Genomic DNA, 20,341 nt, shown 5'->3' on the forward strand with positions numbered 1-20,341 from the left:
AAGTGACAAGCTGCTACAGGGAAAACCTTCTCTGGCTTGAGTGAGGACAGAGAAAAACACATTTTTTTCTCCTGCAGTCACTCTCACTAGAGATATTTTCCATTGTATATACAAAAGGTCTCTACCCAAAGACCCATTATTATTTTTACTACCTTTAATTTTTGAATGCTATTATTTAGCATGAACTTTGGGCAAAATTTTGTATCCTGTCCAATAAAGAATTGCTCCAGAAAGGTCTATAAATATATTCTGCTATATGCCATATATATGCTTAAACATATTAAATTTTAATATTTTGATATTTTGATATTTTCCCTTGAGTTTTTTGTTATTGCTTTTTTTTCATTACTACAAATTCATATTGGGATATCATATAACACTGAATGAATAGCAGATTTATAAATATAATAGAACTGGTAGTTAAATTTTGCAAATGGATAAAGGAAATTCTCAGGATTTTCAGAAAATACTTGTCAACCAGTAAAAAAGTAAAGAATTTACTATGTGCTGGGCAGTGGACTATGCAATGTACCATAACCATACACCATCATCTTCTCTCATCACTCTTGACTTGTAGAGGGCTGAAACTATTGAGTCGATGCACTGAGGTCAGGACTGCCAAGCACTTGAGGCTAACTACTGATTGGACAATACTCTATGGCATATGCTTGGAAAATGGTTCTTTCCACTATCCATGCTGGCTCAATGATTGGTGTATACAGAGGATTGTAGAAGGGACTAGGGGGTGAAGTAAGACTAGCCAGAGTCACTCTTTGGCAGTAGACAAGGGAGAAGGGAGTTGAGGAAATTCTGCTTCCACCCTGTTCAATACTGTATCTAAGACCAAGAATAAAGACTAGGGAGTTTTGCTTATCCTGACTCTGGCTGATTCTGGGGTGTCCTGGGTGCACATTGACTAATGTATAAGGCTAACACGCTTCATCTGAGAGTTAAGATAACTGAATTGATAGAATAACTCTAAAAAAATCAAAAGAACTGGTTTTTAAATCCTGCCTCTTCTGTGTAAGTATAAAATCAAGGAAAAGTTAGTAAATCTTTCAAGACCCTAGCAACTTTCTAAAACTACATGAACAAAGGAATTGTTGATTCACATTCAAACATTGAATCACATGCTGATTCAAGTCAATTCACATGAATTTTCCACAGAAATTTTCTGACATTGATGACATCACACTTCATGCTCCCCCCACAATCAATAAAAAAGAAAAAAAAAACAAAGAACCACAACAACTAATTTGTTGATGGACCAATTTGTTCTTTATGATTAAGTACTCTATTGAACTAAGCTGAAAATATTTTTAAGGCAAAAGTCCTAAGTACAATGTTGAGAGCAATTTATTAAGCACTATTTCTAAATAAATCTCTCCACTCATACATTATATGTATCCACACACATATATACATATACACATGTATGTCCACATAATAACATGTGTACATTCCCACATGTCTGCATAGTTGCAGGCAGACATATTATATGTTCATATATACATACGTGTACATGCATATAATTAACATGTGTGTCTAAAGAGACACATGGAGAAAACCAGAGACACATACAGATAAAGCAATGTAGTGCCAAAGGGAATTAGTTGATTTTTTTCTGCACCTACCAAAGTAGGTGGTATGATCTATTCTGAAAATTTTTCCTTGATCAGTAACTGACTTAGGAAGACCTGAATTCAAATCTTATCTAAGACATTTACCTACCTCTGTCACAACCTCTGTCTGCCTTAGTTTCTTCAAGTATAAAATGTGGTTAATAATAATATACACTAGTACAAATGAGATAACATTTTAAAAGTCCTTAGGATGGCATGTGGCACAAAGTAAGTGCTTAATGAATGTTTCAGAATTCCCTTGCCTCTCACCTTTACTCTAGGTAATTCCCATGATGCTTTAGGAATTCAAAATGGTTTGAATCCTCTCTTAGACTCCTATGGTTGGATATCAATTATTCTCCTTAAGTCTCACTTTTATTATGTAAAATAGTGATAATTATAATTTCCAACTTACCAAGCTATTAAGACAACCAAATTAGATTAAAATACATAAAGCTACTTTGTGAACCCCTGAGCCATATATGCATGTTAGCTATAACTAGTATTAGTACTACTAGGACTACTACTGTTGTTGCTGCTGCTACTAATATAACTAACACTAGTAATCATTACTACTTACTGACAGGAATGTTTCAGTTTGTATTAATCCTAAAGCTAAACTACTGGGTCAACATAATGTAGGCTTGGTTTACAGTAATAGTAATTTGCTGATAGTGATGAGTCTGATGTTATGAGCTAACAAGGAAAATCAATTATATGATAATCATTAGCAGAGTGGACTAGATTAGCCTAGAAGAGATATTCTGAGGAAATTTTCAAATGTGAAATTTCAATCATTTAAGAATCTATGAACTATTTGGACAATTTTAGGAATATAAATATTAGAAGATTCATGATAGTATAAGGTTTCTTTTTGTTAGGACAGACCTTAAATTCATCTTGCCCCATGATGCATTTACCATGTTGAGAAACAGGTTGAGAAAGAGGTCAATGACAATAATGACATACATGAAACAAAAAACAACAACAAATATAACTGACAATGGAATGTTCTAACTTCTTTGTTATGAATCCCTTATCCATGAGTCAAAGAACCATAATTCTTTAGGAATTTATATATCTTCATCTCATGATTTGTTTTGCTGGATGAATGAAGTGAATGCTAAGTTTTCTGTTTCCTTATGTTGTCTATATTCCATTTAAAGACAATTGCTCTATTAATTTACTAGAAATTTCTAGATTCTTCACAGCTTTTATATTGTCTATAATTGTCATTGATTCTTCACAGTCAAATATGGAGCTAAGGAATAAAAGCCATCTGTTCTCTTAAAATAGTAGAAAACCTGAGAACTGCTTTGCACCAACTCCATCTAATCAGTTAAATATACATCATCACTAGGGTAGTCATAACATTGACCACTTAAATTGCTACCTGGTGGTTAAACTTACACATTTGTGTCTATTCCTACTTTTATCCTGATTTTTATAGTTACACTTTTGTACAACTTTATTTACTTTTTGTATTTTATATTATACTTGCTTTTACTGGGTAAGTATGAAAGAAAGTGAATTTTTGCATCTTTTTAGTACATTAATTATCATTTACATTCATTTTACATAATTAGTGAACTTATAATGAAACTGCCTCAACTGACATTTTTATGCCTCTTTGTAAAATTACTATTTGATTATTAGATAAGAGTAGTAGCATGTAATGATTTCTGGCAAAACCAATATTTGGGTGAGGGATTAGGAGAACAAAGCCATTATACCTGGCAAACAGATAAATATTACAACATATTTGTACGTTGTATTGTTTTTCATGTAGGGGGAAAATATAGTGATGAAGTAGAAAAATACTAGATTGCTTGACCCCCAATTTTAAGTTTATACATTTAATTATTTCATAACACTAAACATTTGTTATATTATGTATAAACTCTAATGATAATAGTATAATGGTTTAATGATACTCATTCTATATGGATAGAAATATGATAGTTTTTGGCTATTGATGCTTTTAGGAGATATCAAAAGTGATGTCTAATGCTGTTTTGAAAATTCTGAGCCTCAAAGGAAAAATGGAAAATTATATCTTATTTTTTATTAATTACAAAAATAAATATATCACCCATAGAGGATTTTTTCCCTCCATTATAGTGTATGCTACAGGTTAATATTCTTTCTTTTCTGTTGGTATTTGCTCTTATATAAAAGATGATATGATTTTGTAAGAATGAAAAGACAAATTTATTTAACAATCAGATTTTGATTTTTAATAAATAATAGCTTTCTATTTTCAAAATATATGAAAAATAATTTTCAACAATCATTGTTGGAAAACCTTGTATTGCAAATGTTTTCTCCTTCTTTTCCCTTCTTGCATAGGCAGCAATTCTTGTATACATATTTTGACAATTATCATGGTTCAGAAGAAAAAATCAGATCAAAAAGGAAAAATGAAAAAGAAAACAAAATCCAAACAAACTATAACAAAAAAGTTGAAAATCCTCTATTGGTATCCACAACATCCTCAGAGAACTCTCTCTGGGTGCAGAGGCTCGTTCCATCACAAGACCATTGAAACTGGCCTGAATCTCCTCATTGTTGAAAAGAGCCACATCCATCAGAATTGATCATCACATAATTTTCTTGTTGTTGTGCATAATGGTTTCCTACATCTACTCACTTCACTTAGCATCAGTTCATGCAAGTCTCTCCAGGTCTCTCTGAAATCATCCTGCTGATTTTTAAAAAAATAAAACAATAATATTCCATATCCTTCATATAACATAACTTATTCAGCAACTGTCCAATTGATGGGCATCCACTCAGTTTCCAGTTTTTTGCCACTATGCAAAGGGCTACCACAAACATTTTTGCACATGTGCATCCCTTTCTCCCTTTTATGTTCTCTTTGGGATACAGACCTTGTAGAGATACTTCTGGATCAAAGGGTATGCACAGTTTGATAGCCCTTTGGGCATAGTTCCATATTGGTTTGGTTTGATTTGGATCAGGTCACAACTCCACCAACAAGGTATTAGTGTCCTAGTCTTCCTACATTCCTTCCAACATTCGTCATTATCTTTTCCTATCATCTTAGCCAATCTCAGAGGTGTGTAGGTTTGTCTCAGAACAGTATTGATTTGCATTTCCCTCCTCAATAGTGAGTTAGAGAATTTTTTCATGTGACTAGAAATGGTTTCAATTTTTTCATCTAAAAATTGTCTGTTCATATCTTTTGACTATTTATCAATTTGCAAATGGCTTGTATTCTTGCAAATTTGATTCAATTTTCTCACATATTTTAGAAATAAGACCTTTTTCAAAACCTTTGGTTATAAAATATTTTCTCAGTTTTTTGCTTCCCTTCTAATCTTGTCTGTTTTAGTTTTGTTTGTACAAAACTTTTAACTTAATATAATCAAAATTACCCATTTTGCATTTTGTAATATACTCTAGTTTTTCTTTGGACACACATTTCTTCCTTCTCCACAGATCTGAGAGGTAAATTATGTGTCGTTTTCAAATTTGTTTATATTGCTTTTTATGTCTTAATCACGAACCCATTTTGAGCTTGTCTTGGTATAGGGTGCTAGGTGTTATTTTTCAATTTTCCCAGCAACTTTTGTCAAATGTTGAATTCTTATCCCAGAAGCTAGGGTCTTTAGGTTTATCCACAACTAGATTACTATAGTCATTGACTGTTGTGTCTTATGAACCTCACCTATTCCCCTGATCTATTTCTTAAATTCTTAAACTCTATTTCTTAGGCAGTACCAAATGGTTTTGGTAACTGATACTTCATACAGTTTCAGGTCTGGTAGAGTGAGGCTGTCTTCATTTGAATTTTTTTGATTGATTCATTTGAAATTCTTGACCTTTTCTTTTTCCAGAAGAACTGTGATATTATTTTTTTCTAAATCTGTTCTGTAAAGTAATTTCTTGGCAGTTTGATTGGTATGGGACTGAATAAGTTGATTAGGTTAAATTGTCATTTTCATTATATTTACTTAACCTACCCATGGGCACTTGATATTCTTCCAATTGCTTAGATCTGACTTTATTTGCGTGAAAAGTGTTTTGCACTTGTAAACACCCACATATTTTATATTATCTACAATTATTTTAAATGGAATTTCTTTTTGTATTTCTTGCTACTGCACTTTGTTGGTAACATAGAAATCCTAATGAGTTATGTTGATTTTTTTTTGTATTCTGCAACTTGGCTAAAGTTGTGAATTGTTTCTAGTCATTTTTTAGTTGATTCTCTAGGATTCTCTACATAAACCACTGCAAATAGTGATGATTCTGTTTCTTTATTGACTGATTTCTCTCATTTCTTTTTCTTTTCTTATTGCTAAAGCTAACATTTTTAATAGAATATTGAATAGTAATAGTGATAGTGGTCAACCTTGTTTCACCTCTGATCTTGTTGGGAATACTTTTCATTTTTCCCCATTACATATGATGCTTGGTAATGATTTAAATAGATGATACTGATCATTTCAAGGGAAACTGTATTTATTCCTCTGGTCTCTAGTGTTTTTAATAGGACTGAGTGTTGGATTTTGGCAAATTTTTTTTTGTACCTATATTGAGATAATTATATGATTTCTTTTAGTCTGGCTATTGATATAGTCAATCATGCTTATAGTTTTTCTAATTTTGAACCAGCGCTGCATGTCTGGTATAAATCCTACTTGGTCATGATATATTATTCTGGGGAAAATTTGATGTAATCTCTTTGCAAATATTTTATTTAATATTTTTGCATAAATATTCATTATGTAAATTCTCTATTTTGACCCTACCTGGGTTAGATATCAGCACCATATATGTGTCATAAAAGGAATTAGGTAGGATTCTTTCTTTTCCTGTTTTTCCAAAGACTTTGCATAATATTGAAATGAATTGTTCTTTAAATGTTTAGTAAAATTCACTTGTAAATCCATCTGGCCCTGGAGATATTTTCTTTGCAAGTTGATTAATAGCTTTTTCATTTTTTTTTTCCTAAAGTAGGATTATTTAAGTAATTTGTGTCCTCTGTTAATCTGGACAATCTATATTTTTGGTAAGTATTCATCCATTTCACTGAGATTATCTGATTCATTGGCAAACAACTAGGCAAAATAACTGCTAATTATTGCTCTAATTTCCTCATCATTGGTGGAAAGTTCATCCTTTTCATTTCTGATAGCAGCAATTTGATTTTCATCTTTCCTTTTTCTAATCAAATTAAATAAATTTTATCTATTTTGTTGTTTTTTCATAAAAAACAACTTTTAGTTTTATTGGTTCAATAATTTTCTTATTTTCAGTTTATTAATCTCCCCTTTCATGTTCAGAATTTCAAATTTGACATTTAATTGGGTTTTTAAAAATTTGTTCTTTTCCTAACTTTTTAATTTACATTAAAATTCATTTAATACATTAGTCTTCTTTTTCTGTATTTTATTCAAGTAAGAATTTGTTATGTTGTAACTTTTTATGTTGTCTTATAATTTTCATTCTCTTAGTTGAGATGGCATTATCAATTGTGGCTAAGATTTTGTTGTTTCACCCAGTTATTCTTCAGGATTTGATTATTTATTTTCCAATTAATGTTTAGTCTATTTTTCCCTGACATTTATTACATGTAATTTTTACTACATCATGATCTGGGAAAGGTGCATTTACTATTTCTTGCCTTTCTATATTTGATTTTGAAGTTTTATGCACTATTTTATGCACAGTGAAAAACTTTCATGTACCACTGAGAAAAAAAGTGGGTTCCTTTCCCAAGTTTCTCCCAAGGTTTATCATATTTAACCTTTCTAAAATTCTACTTAACTCCTTAACTTCATTTTTATTTATAATGAAATTCAATTTATCTAGTTCTTATAGAGCAAGGTTAATATGCCCCATGAGTATAGTCTGTCTATTTCTTCTTATAGGTCTCTTTACTTCTCGTCTGGGCATTTGGATGCTATACCACTTAGTGCATATATGTTTAGTATTGCTATTACATATTTATCTTCATGTCTACATTTAGCAAAATACAATTCCCTTCCTTATCTCTTTTAATTAGGATCTCTCTCTCTCTCTCTCTCTCTCTCTCTCTCTCTCTCTCTCTCTCTCTCTTTTTGCCTGATCTGATCAGGATTGCTATCTCTGCTTTTTTTTTTTTTTAACTTCAGCTGAAGCATAACAGATTCTCACCAGTCTTTTACCTTTACTGTGTATATATCACTCTGCTTTAATTGTGTTTCCTGTAAAAAATATATTGTAGTATTCTAGCTTTTAATCCATTCTCCTATCCATTTTCTTTTTTTATGGGAGAGTTCATCCCATTCACATACACAGTTAAAATTACTAACTTTGTATCCACCCCCCCAATGTATTTTCCTCAAGTTATTCTTTTATCCTTCTTTTCACACTTTTCTTCCTCCCTAGTGTTTTGTTTCTGACCTCCACCACCTTCAAACAGCCTTCCCCATTTACAGCCCCCCCTTCTTATTCCTTTTTCCTTCTACTTCTTTTTTGCCTCCCCCTTTCCTTTCCCTTTTCCCCTTCTACTTCCCTTCAGGGTGAGACAAGTTTCAAACTAAATATGTCTGGTACTTTGTCTTTGAGCCAAAAGAGATAAAATTAAGGTTCACACAATACTTTCTCCCCTTCTTTCCCTCAATAATAATAGGTCTTTTTCTACCTCTTCATATGAAGAAATTTACCCATTTTATCTTCCTTTTCCTCTTCTTCCAGTATATTCCACCCAGTTTTTTTTTAATATAATCACAATAAATTCAAATTATACCTACACCCTCTAAGTATACCCCCAACAAAGATAGAATTCTCAAGAGTTACATATATCATTTTCCTATATAGGGGTGTAAACATTTTAACTTTCAAAAAAAAAAAACATAGTTTTTTTTTTTTTTTACCATTTTATGCTTCTCTTGAGTTCTCTGTATTTGAAAATCAAATATTCTGTTGATCTCTACTTTTTTCATCAAAATAAATGAAAATTCCCTATTTCATTGAATATCCATATTTTTTCTCTAAAAGATAATGCCTAATTTTGTTGGAGAGTTGGTGCTTGGCTTCAGTCCAAGTTCCTTTGCTCTCTAGAATATCATATTATAGACCCTTCAATCATTTAAAGTAGAAGCTGTTAGATCTGTCCAATTCTTTGACCACTTATGAATTGGAAAATGTCTTGCATTCTTATAAATTTGACTCAGTTCTCTATATATTTTAGAAATGAGGCTTTTATCAGACACATTGATTGTAAAAAATTGTTTACCAGCTTTTTGTTTCCTTCCTTATTCTGGCTGCATTGCTTTTGTTTGTGTCAAAACTTTTTAATTTAATTTAATCAAAATTATCCATTTTACATTTCATAATCTTCTATATTTCTGTTTTGTCATAAATTCTTTATTTCTATGATATAAGAGGTAAATTATCCCATGCTCTCCTAAATTGCTTATAGTGTTATCCTTTATGTCTAAATCATGAATCCTTTTTGACTTTATCAATCTTAATTTTAGGTTTGAGACGTTGGTTTATACCTACTGTCTACCATACCATTAAACTGAGCCATATCTTAATCTGGAATGCAGAAGCACTGATGACTTTGTAGCATTAAATGCCTATTTAATAAATCATAAAATCCAACTAATATATACGAGGCAAAATGAATCAAAGAGAGTTAGAGCTTTTAACGTCCATATATTTAGTGGTGTTTCTATGTAAACGTTTTCAGTAAATTGAAAAATCAAATAAAGGTAATATGTATGAAATCAGAGTATTTTTCATTCATTCATTTGTACAATTACCTTTTATTTATTTGTTCAATAACTCTACATTTTATATTATCATTTTTAGAGGTGGAGATGTTTGTGATCATTTTTTATTTTTTTATTTTTTTTAATTTTTTAAATTTATTTAATAGCCTTTTATTTATAGGTTATATGCATGGGTAACTTTACATCATTAACAATTGCCAAACCTCTTGTTCCAATTTTTCACCTCTTAGCCCCCACCCCCTCCCCCAGATGGCAGGATGACCAGTAGATGTTAAATATATTAAAGTATAAATTAGATACACAATAAGTATACATGACCAAAACGTTATTTTGCTGTACAAAAAGAATCAGACTCTGAAATATTGTACAATTAGCCTGTGAAGGAAATCCAAAATGCAGGTGGACAAAAATATAGGGATTGGGAATTCAATGTAACGCTTTTTAGTCAACTCCTAGAGTTCTTTCACTGGATGTAGCTAGTTCAGTTCATTACTGCTCCATTGGAAATGATTTGATCTCATTGCTGAGAATGGCCAGGTCCATCAGAATAGGTCATCTATAGTATTGTTGTTGAAGTATATAATCATCTCCTGGTCCTGCTCATTTCATTCAGCATCAGTTCGTGTAAGTCTCTCCAGGCCTTTCTGAAATCATCCTGTTGGTCATTTCTTACAGAACAGTAATATTCCATAATATTAATATACCACAATTTATTCAGCCATTCTCCAACTGATGGACATCCATTAAGTTTCCAGTTTTTAGCCACTACAAAAAGGGCTGCCACAAACATTTGTGCACATACAGGTCCCTTTCCCTTCTTTATAATCTCTTTGGGATATAAGCCCAGTAGTAACACTGTTGGATCAAAGGGTATGCACAGTTTGATAACTTTTTGAGCATAGTTCCAAACTATTCTCCAAAATGGTTGGATTCGTTCACAACTCCACCAACAATGCATGTGATCATTTTTTAAAAGAAAATATTCAGCAGACAAGATAAGAAGGGAAGCAATAAACTGGGAAGACATTTTTACAATCAAAGATTCTGATAAAGGCCTCATTTCCAAAATATATAGAGAATTGACTCTAATTTATAAGAAATGAAACCATTCTCCAATTGATAAATGGTCAAAGGATATGAACAGACAATTCTCAGATGAAGAAATTGAAACTACTTCTAGCCATATGAAAAGATGCTCCAAATTATTATTAATCAGAGAAATGCAAATTAAGACAACTCTGACATACCACCACACACCTGTCAGATTGGCTAGAATGACAGGGAAAGATAATGCAGAATGTTGGAGGGGATGTGGGAAAACAGGGACATGAATACATTGTTGGTGGAATTGTGAATACATCCAGCCATTCTGGAGAGCAATTTGGAACTATTCTCAAAAAGTTATCAAGCTGTGCATACTCTTTGATCCAGCAGTGTTCCTACTGGGCTTAGATCCCAAAGAGATCTTAAAGAAGAGAAAGGGTCCTGTATGTGCACTAATGTTTGTGGCAGATCTCTTTGTAGTGGCCAACAACTGGAAACTTAGTGGATTCCCATCAATTGGAGAATGGCTGAATAAATTGTGGTATATGAATATTATGGAATATTATTTTTCTGTAAGAAATGGCCAGCGCAAATTTAGGGTTACATGAACTGATGCTGAGTGAAATGAGCAGGACCAGGAGATCATTATATACTTCAACAACAATACTACATGATGATCAATTCTGATGGACCTGGCCCTTTTCAACAATGAGATGAACGAAATCAGTTTCAATAGAGCAGTAATGAATTGAACCAGCTACACCCAGTGAAAGAACTCTGAGAGATGACTATGAAGCACTCCATGGAATTCCCAATCCCTCTATTTTTGTCTGCCTGCATTTTTGATTTCCTTCACAGGTTAATTGTACACTATTTCAAAGTCCAATTTTTTTTTTGTACAGCAAAATAACTGTATGGACATGTATACATATATTGTATTTAACTTATACTTTAACATATTTAACATGTATTGGTCAACCTGCCATCAGGGGGAGAGAGTGAGGGGAAGGAGGGGAAAAATTGGAACAAAAGGTTTTGCAATTGTCAATGCTGTAAAATTACCCATGCATATAACTTGTAAATAAAAAGCCATAAAAAAAAGAAAAAAGGGGGAAAAAGGAAATTTACATAGCACAAAATTAAAAAAAAAATATTCATTTTGTAAGCTAAATTCTTAATTTTGGTGCTCTTTTTGTACTTGGGTCCTAAAGCAAAGTAGAAACATTTTGAATAATTTTTCCTTAAAGCAAAATAATTTAAAATACTCAGAGCATGTGTTTCATTTTATCTTTGTCCAAACCCTTGCACATAGAAATTACTTATGAAATTCTTATTGAATTGAAGTTGCTTATCAAATTTGAATGATATTACTAATGTAGCTTAGAGAATAGTAATACTTCACTTCTTTTGCCTAATATACTAAAGTTCATTTATCCTCATTAAAATAAAATTGTAGAACAAATATATTATATTTATCTGAGAGATTCAGGGAAAGCCAATATAAGTGTGATTGGGCAATACTGAAAATTAATGTACTTGAGGATGGAGTGGGTAGGAGATTAGGAACAAAAGTTGTATGACTAAGAGTTACCTTTTACATATACTGGAAAATAAAGTTTAAACAATGTCTTTTTCATTCCCTTTGTATATAATTTCATATTCTAGTTTTTATTTCAAATAAATGTTTTCCCAAAGAAAATATTCAATATGAAAACATTATTGTTTTGAAAAGTCTAACAAATTTCTGGATTTTTCAAGAGGAATTTTTTATAGTTTTCAATCTTCCAGAGAAAACAAAGTCAAAATATGTAACAGTCATATTATTTCTTCATTAACTCCTATTTCCTTTGAGATTCTTTCCCTGCTATTTTTTTCAATGAGGCTTGAAGAGAGTTTCCTTCCCCTCCCACCCCCCAGAAATAAATCTTTTCAGTATCTGGAATTTTTGTCTTTGCTGGTAATATCCTAAAATCTTAAACTCTTAGAACTTTTTGCCTATCTCAATTACTTAGCATCTTTGAACTTCTTACAATGAAGTGTTATGAAAATATGCATTTGGTAATGTAATATCTCTCCATCATGCACCTGCTATTTGAGCCACATTCTGAGGGTCAATGAAGCAGAGTGGTGAAGGCCTTTATAATGTTGAGTACTAATAACGGAAGCTGCCAAACTCTCTCCTTGTAGAATAATTAATCACTGAGCATCAATCATTATTCATGGCAGAAGATTCAATGTATTAATCAAATGGAAGGTCTGCATGTTTGGATGGTAGAAAAGAGAACCCAGAGTATTCTCCCTCATCTATCATCATCTTCAGTGAAAATTCTTCAAGCCCATATTCCTTGTCCTACATACAATGTGTCAGTGCATTTGTAAAAGATTTTCATTTCATTTGGGCACCAATATATGTCAGATATTTGATATATTGAACTAATACCCTCTTCATCACATGGAAGCCTATAGCTTGGGGGCTTTGTACAGGAATCTTATTGTTTTTTTTTTTTGTAATGAATTTCATTTAATTCCTTTTAGCATAACATTGGCATGCATGACACTATTTCCTTTTATCTTTTATTCCCTATATTAGCTTTCAACTGAATAGACATTATGCATATAACTCACATCTATCTAATGTAATACTAATAATATTTATTTTGCCATTTTTCATAGAGAATCTTTGAATATTGAACTAAATAGTGATATTTTATTGCGGTTCATATGACTTGGTCTATGAATAGAAATACTGAGTCATTTTTCCCTCAGGGGGAATATTGACTAGGTTGTGGCCTGGATTGTGTCAAGAGCTAGCCTGAATGAAACCGATAATTATAATTATTCAACCACCTGGCAAATAGTTTATGGCCTCAACTAAGGTGAAAAAAACCTGTTATTTTCTTCAATGGGGACAGAGTGTAGTGGTATAAACAGCCCTGACTTTAATGTCAAGAAGATCTGAATTTCAATCCTAACATAACATTTATTAATTTTATTTATTTGGCAAATTAATTTAACTTCCCCAGGAATTAATGTAATGAAGTACAAAATGAAGAGGTTGAACCTAATGACCTCTAATGACCCTGTCAGTTTTAAATCTACAATCCTATACAGCCCTATGCTCTCTTTCTATCCATCACATTATATGTACTGCTACTACAATATATGGTTTTAAATTGCCAATTTGATCATTGTAATTACCTCTTTAAGAAACTTTACTGTCTCTTAATTGCCACAGAGTAAAATCCAATATCTTTATGGATCATTCAAGTTTCTCCATAATATGGAAGTTACTGTCTTTTTCATCTTTCTTGTACTCCACTGAAACAAACAACCGAACATACAAAATTCTAGAGTTTCATCTTACTACAAATAAAACAATATATATATATATATATATATATATATATATATATAATTTACATTTTCATGTCTTTATTTTTTCTCCCTTTTTACATCAAATCCCTTTCTTATATCTACCTGCTAAAAATGTATTCCTCCTTAAAGGTACAGATCAAAATGTCATCTCCTCTAAAATTTTTATTGAAACTTCTAGTCAGAGATTTTCTCTTTTATGACCAGAATAAACATACAACAAACATGCTGGCCTAGAAATCCTAAGAGATAGAAAGATTTAGGAGCTAGTCCACTGTATGACTTTGTGAGCCAATCACAAACTCTGAATTTGGTAACAGAGGACCAAGATTCAAATTATGTCTCTTCCACTGAATGCCGATATTATCTTCGGCAATTTACCTTAGCTCTCTGGGCCTCAGTTCCCTCAACTGAAAACGAAAAGGTTTCTTGATTCTAAATGAAGTGAACAAAACCAAGAGAACATCTCACATAGCAACAAGAAGATTATGTGATGATCAATTCTGATGGCCATGGCTCTTCTCAGCAATGAGGTGATTCAAAGCAATGCAAATACACTTGTGATGGAAAGAGCCATACACATCCAGAGAGAGAACTATGGAGAGTTTTTAAAATTTGTACTTCCCTTACATGTACTGATTTAGAGCATTTAGTTTATGCAACTATGGATAAATTTATTATTTCATCTTAAAACACATTGTTCTTATCCTTTGATCATTTATCAATTAAATATTTGCTGTTATTTATATAAATTTGCATGTTAAATATGTTAAAGTATAAGTTAAATACAATATATGTATACATGTCCATACAGTTATTTTGCTGTACAAAAAGAATTGGACTTTGAAATAGTGTATAATTAACCTGTGAAGGAAATCAAAAATGTGGGCAGACAAAAATAGAGGGATTGGGAATTCTATGGAGTGGTTCATAGTCATCTCCCAGAATTCTTTTCCTGGGTGTGGCTGGCTCAATTCATTACTGCTCTATTGGAACTGATTTGGTTCATCTCATTGTTGAAGAGGGCCATGTCCATCAGAATTGATCATCATATAGTATTATTGTTGAAGTATATAATTATCTCCTGGTCCTGCTCATTTCACTCAGCATCAGTTCATGTAACCCTAAATTTGCGCTGGTCATTTCTTACAGAAAAATAATATTCCATAATATTCATACACCACAATTTATTCAGCCATTCTCCAATTGATGGACATCCACTCAGTTTCCAGTTTTTGGCCACTACAAAGAGATCTGCCACAGACATTAGTGCACATACAGGACCCTTTCCCTTCTTTAAGATCTCTTTGGGATCTAAGCCCAGTAGGAACACTGCTGGATCAAAGAGTATGCACAGCTTGATAACTTTTTGAGAATAGTTCCAAATTACTCTCCAGAATGGCTGGATGTATTCACAATTCCACCAACAATGTATTAGTGTCCCTGTTTCCCCACATCCCCTCCAACATTCTGCATTATCTTTCCCTGTCATTCTAGCCAATCTGACAGGTGTGTGGTGGTATGTCAGAGTTGTCTTAATTTGCATTTCTCTGATTAATAATGATTTGGAGCATCTTTTCATATGGTTAGAAATAGTTTCAATTTCTTCATCTGAGAATTGTCTGTTCATATCCTTTGACCATTTATCAATTGGAGAATGGCTTTATTTCTTATAAATTACAGTCAATTCTCTATATATTTTGGAAATGAGGCCTTTATAAGAACCTTTGACTGTAAATCTTTTTCCCCAGTTTATTGCTTTTCTTCTAATCCTGTCTGCATTAGTTTGGTTTGTACAAAAGCTTTTCAATTTGATATAATCAAAATTTTCTATTTTGTGATCAATAATGATCTCTAGTTCTTCTTTGGTCATGAGTTCCTTCCTCTTCCACAGATCTGAGAGGTAAACTATCTTATGTTCTTCTAATTTATAATCTCATTCTTTATGCCTAGGTCATGAACCCATTTTGACCTTATCTTGGTATATGGTGTTAAGTATGGGTCAATACCTAGTTTCTGCCATACTAATTTCCAATTTTCCCAGCAGTTTTTTTTTTGTCAAACAGTGAGTTCTTATCCAAAAAGTTGGGGTCTTTGGGTTTGTCAAACACTAGATTATTAAAATTATTGACTATTTTGTCCTTTGAACCTAACCTATTCCACTGATCAACTAGTCTATTTCTTAGCCAATACCAAATGGTTTTGGTAACCACTGTCTTATAATATAATTTTAGATCTGATACAGCTAGGCCACCTTCATTTGATTTTTTTTCATTAGCTCCCTTGAAATTCTTAACCTTTTTTTTTTTTTTTTTTTTGATATAAACTTACTTATTACTTTTTTTAGGTCATTAAATAGTTTTTTGGGAGTCTGATTAGTATAGCACTAAATAAATAGATTAGGTAATATTGTCATCTTTATTATATTTGCTCATCCTATCCAAGAGCATTTAATATTTTTCCAATTGATTAGATCTGAATTTATTTGTGTGGAAAGTGTTCCTCAACTTTTCTTACTTGATTTAAAAAATCCCTTTTTTTTAGCTTTTCTGTGGTTTGAGGGTAATTCATATTTATATTTAATGCTTTGGATATAGGAGTTTTGACTCTTATTTTCCTCTGAACTTCTGTTTTGATTATACCTGTCACAATAGCAACTTTCTATAGTCAAGATATTTTTCTGCTATTTACTCTTTTTCTAGTCTCTTTCTTGCCTTTCAAATATACAATAAAATGGTTCTCTGTTTACAGGGTTCAGGAAGCACTGTCTAAAACGTCAGAGTGTGTGTGTGTGTGTGTGTGTGTGTGTGTGTGTGAAACTCTTTTCAGAGGTAATTCTGGGTACCAATAAGTTTTCACTTTTTCCAAAGTGATGCAATGTAGGGAAACATGTATTTACTATTTTTCTGTTCCATTCATGACCACAACCAGTCTTTTCAAACTTGTAATTGTGACAACAAGTTAACATGCAACAAGTTTACTATGTGAGTGCTCCTCCTCACTTGGGACTGAGACACAAGTCTGTGACCCAGATTCAAGTAAACAACCCAACAGAGTCCTATCCCTGGTATTAGCAAATGGATTTGTGCAATCTCTTCTAATCAGTTTTCTCACTCCTTTACTATTTGGTTGCTGAGAAATCTAGAAGACATTTTTGCCTTTGATTCATTGATTCAGTATTGCTTAAGGCTTATTGTTTTTTTGGACTGGGTTGGCCTTTGGATTATGCTTCACTCTTACCCTAGGGGAACACCTTTCTTTCTAACCCTCTAAATTGTCTGGTTCTGCAAAACTGTGTCATGCCATCCTTATGTGGATTATGCCACTGGAAAATGTGATTTAGCACATTACTTAAATTTGTTTGCAAAGGTTTGAGGAAGCATAGGTGAGTCCCTGCCTCTTCTCCATCATTTTGGTTCTCCCTGCCCACATACACAATTTTTAAAAGTATAATTCTTTCCCATATTAAGGCCATATTTGGTGAAAATCTTAAAGAAGGAATTTAAAAAAATCTTTCTTTTATTTTTTCCAAATACATGTAAAAAGAATTTTCAATATTCATCTTTGCAAAATCTTGTGTTACAATTTTTTTCCTTTTCTTTCTCCCTCTCATTTTCCTAGAGAGCAAGCAATTCAATATAGGCTATACATGTGTAATTCTTCTAAACATTTCAATATTCATCATCATTCTGTGCAGGAAAACTCAGATTGAAAAGAAGTAAATATGAGAAAGAAAAAACAAACAAGAAAACAAACAACAAAGGTGAAAATACTATCTATGATTCTATCCAGTCTCCATAGTTCTATCTCTGGATGCAGGTGACTTTTTCCGTTACAAGACTAAATCCCCATATTGTTGAAAAGAGCCAAGTCCATCACAGTTGATCATCACAGTTGTTACTGTATACAGTGTTTTCTTGGTTCTACTCACTTCATTTAGCATCAGTTCATGTGAGTCTTTCCAAGTATTTTCTGAAATCAGTCTACATGTCATTTGTTATGGGACAATAATATTCCATTACATTCATATACCATGACTTATTCAGTCATTCTCCAACTATAAAAAGGCTTTAAAATGATATTCTACACAAAACTGTGACTTCCCAGTAATAGTTAGCTAAAAAGGATTAAAAAATTATAAAATTTCATCTTGCTTTTGATTGATTGGTTATATCTAACATTTTATTTAGTAGAGAAAAATATTACTTTAAAATTTTTTATACATCATAAGAATGATACATCAAAATTGATATATATTTGCATTGTTAAAATAAAAATACTCTTTAAATATTTTAAAAGGACTCTAGAAGCAAAAAATAATGTTTGACAACTCTGATTATTAATATGAAGAGAAGCATAGAATAAAAAGATGTACTCTGGCCAAAGGACTTTGCCATATTTGTGGAAGACATTCAACACTTTGTCTAAAGAAAAGAGGGTTGTTTTGTAAATTGAGGACATTCAATATTTTTGTTTATAAATAATCCATTAATAATAATATGTTGATATTATTAATATGAATAGACAGAAGCCAAACAAGAGTTCTTAAATGAGGCAAAACTTTTTTAATAAAAAATGTTGAACAAAAATTGGGCTAATGAATGTGAAGAAAGTGGAGGGGGAGTTAAGAAAAACAAACTTTGATAGTAGGATTTTATTTGTTTGAAATTGTAGTGTTCTTAGTTGGTTTTCTGGAGGCCTCTGGACCAGCCTTCATTTCATTTCAGCAATCACCAAAAGAATAGCCAGGGATAACGTCCAAATTCTTTATTGCCTCCTTGCCAGGGGCTTGGCAACTTTCTGGAAAGCCTTTCAGATTGGCCTTGATCTCAGTGGGGGAGGTGCAGGAGGCCAGCCATCATGGTGGTGTGAGATGAAGTGGATGAATCTGTCTCTGAGTCTGACCCTGGCTGAGTTTGTCCCAGCTTATATGCTCTATTCTAATTACCTTATCCTAGGTGTGAATCTTGTAGAACTATATTAAGTACTAAGTACATGTACTGAACTAGAAAACAATTAAGCACCATGCTAAACTAGATAACCATTGTCTTATCAATTCCACTGACTTAATACCTTGTAAGAATCCTTGTTTCAATACAAGAGTTCTGGCCCATAACATTAAATGATTATGAAACTTAAGGAAAATAAACAGTTTGTTTTGTGTTGTAGATGATGTAGTGGATAGAATGACAGGCCTGTTTTCGGAAACATATTTTCCTGAGTATAAATTTGGCCAAATACTAACTGTGTGACTCTGGGCAAGACATTTAATCCCATTTGCCCCAGTTTTTTTTTTTTTTTTTTTTTTTAAATCTCTGAAACGATGTGGAAAAGGAAATGGCAAACTACTCAAGTACTTCACTATGACAACACCATAGGGGTCACAAATAATCAGACATGACTAAAATGACTAACCAATGAAAGAAGTGCATAAATACTGAGGAAAATAATACTTTTAAATAAAAAGCAAAAGAGGTGAAAACATTCTACCAATAAATATAAATCTTTAAAAAGCAGAATTGTTTTTTTAAAGAAAAAGCTAAAGTTGATTTAAAAGAGATAAGTAGAAAACTAAGAGAAAATTGAATGGAGATAGAAAAGAGGATATTTTCCCTCCTTTGTGGTACCTACACAAAAAGTAACCCTGTATTAATGCATGAAAACCTCAAAATCAAATGCAGAAAAGCAGACTATGAATGCATTTTCCTACTGATAAATGATTAGAGCATATGATTCAGTAGTTTTAGATGAAGTAATCAAAGCTATATATAAGTATTGAAAAAAATTAGAAATCACTTTTGATTAGAGAAATGCAAAATGTTAGCATTTGAAAACCTAATTGGAAATATTTAACAAAATAAAGTACATTTTAACAAAGAAAGAAATAAACTAATAAATAGACAGCATCATATACTGCATTTAGAAAAATCTCATTTCAAATTGTATACTGAGAGGGAGAATTTGGATATATCAGAACTTCTTGTTCTCAGGAGATTTTGATTGTGATAGGCAGAACAACCTGCCTTTGCTAAAAGGTTCGTAGGAACTTCCCTAAGCAAATGAAATCAGATTCAATAAAGTCAAGTCTTCAGTTAATACTATATGACTAAATAACAGGATGATCTAAGTTATTAACACATAAAATACATCATCAAATAATTGCCTAACAAAGGAGATAGGTTTATCATTTATTGAGGATAAGGCATGGATAGATTTATTGAATATTTTCCAAACAATGACAAGAGATTTTGAGGAAGTTAGCCCAAAAAAGAAAGAAGGGAAGAACAAGTACCTACTATGTGCCAGGATTTCTGCCAAGCATTTTGCAACTGTTCTCTCAATCCCCATAATAATTATAGGATGTAGTTGTTAATATTATTCCAGTTTTACAGTTGAGAGGAAACTAAGGCAGACAGAAATGAAATCACATGTGCAGGATCAGACAGCTAGCATTGTGACTGAGGATGGATTGTAATTCAAGTCTTTCTGACTCTATATAGTGCTGTATCTACTGTGCCATATAGCTGCCACAATTAGTGAGCACTTTCTGTA

This window comes from Sarcophilus harrisii, chromosome 6, assembly GCF_902635505.1.
Source record: "Sarcophilus harrisii chromosome 6, mSarHar1.11, whole genome shotgun sequence".
In the NCBI taxonomy this organism is placed as follows: Eukaryota; Metazoa; Chordata; class Mammalia; order Dasyuromorphia; family Dasyuridae; genus Sarcophilus; species Sarcophilus harrisii.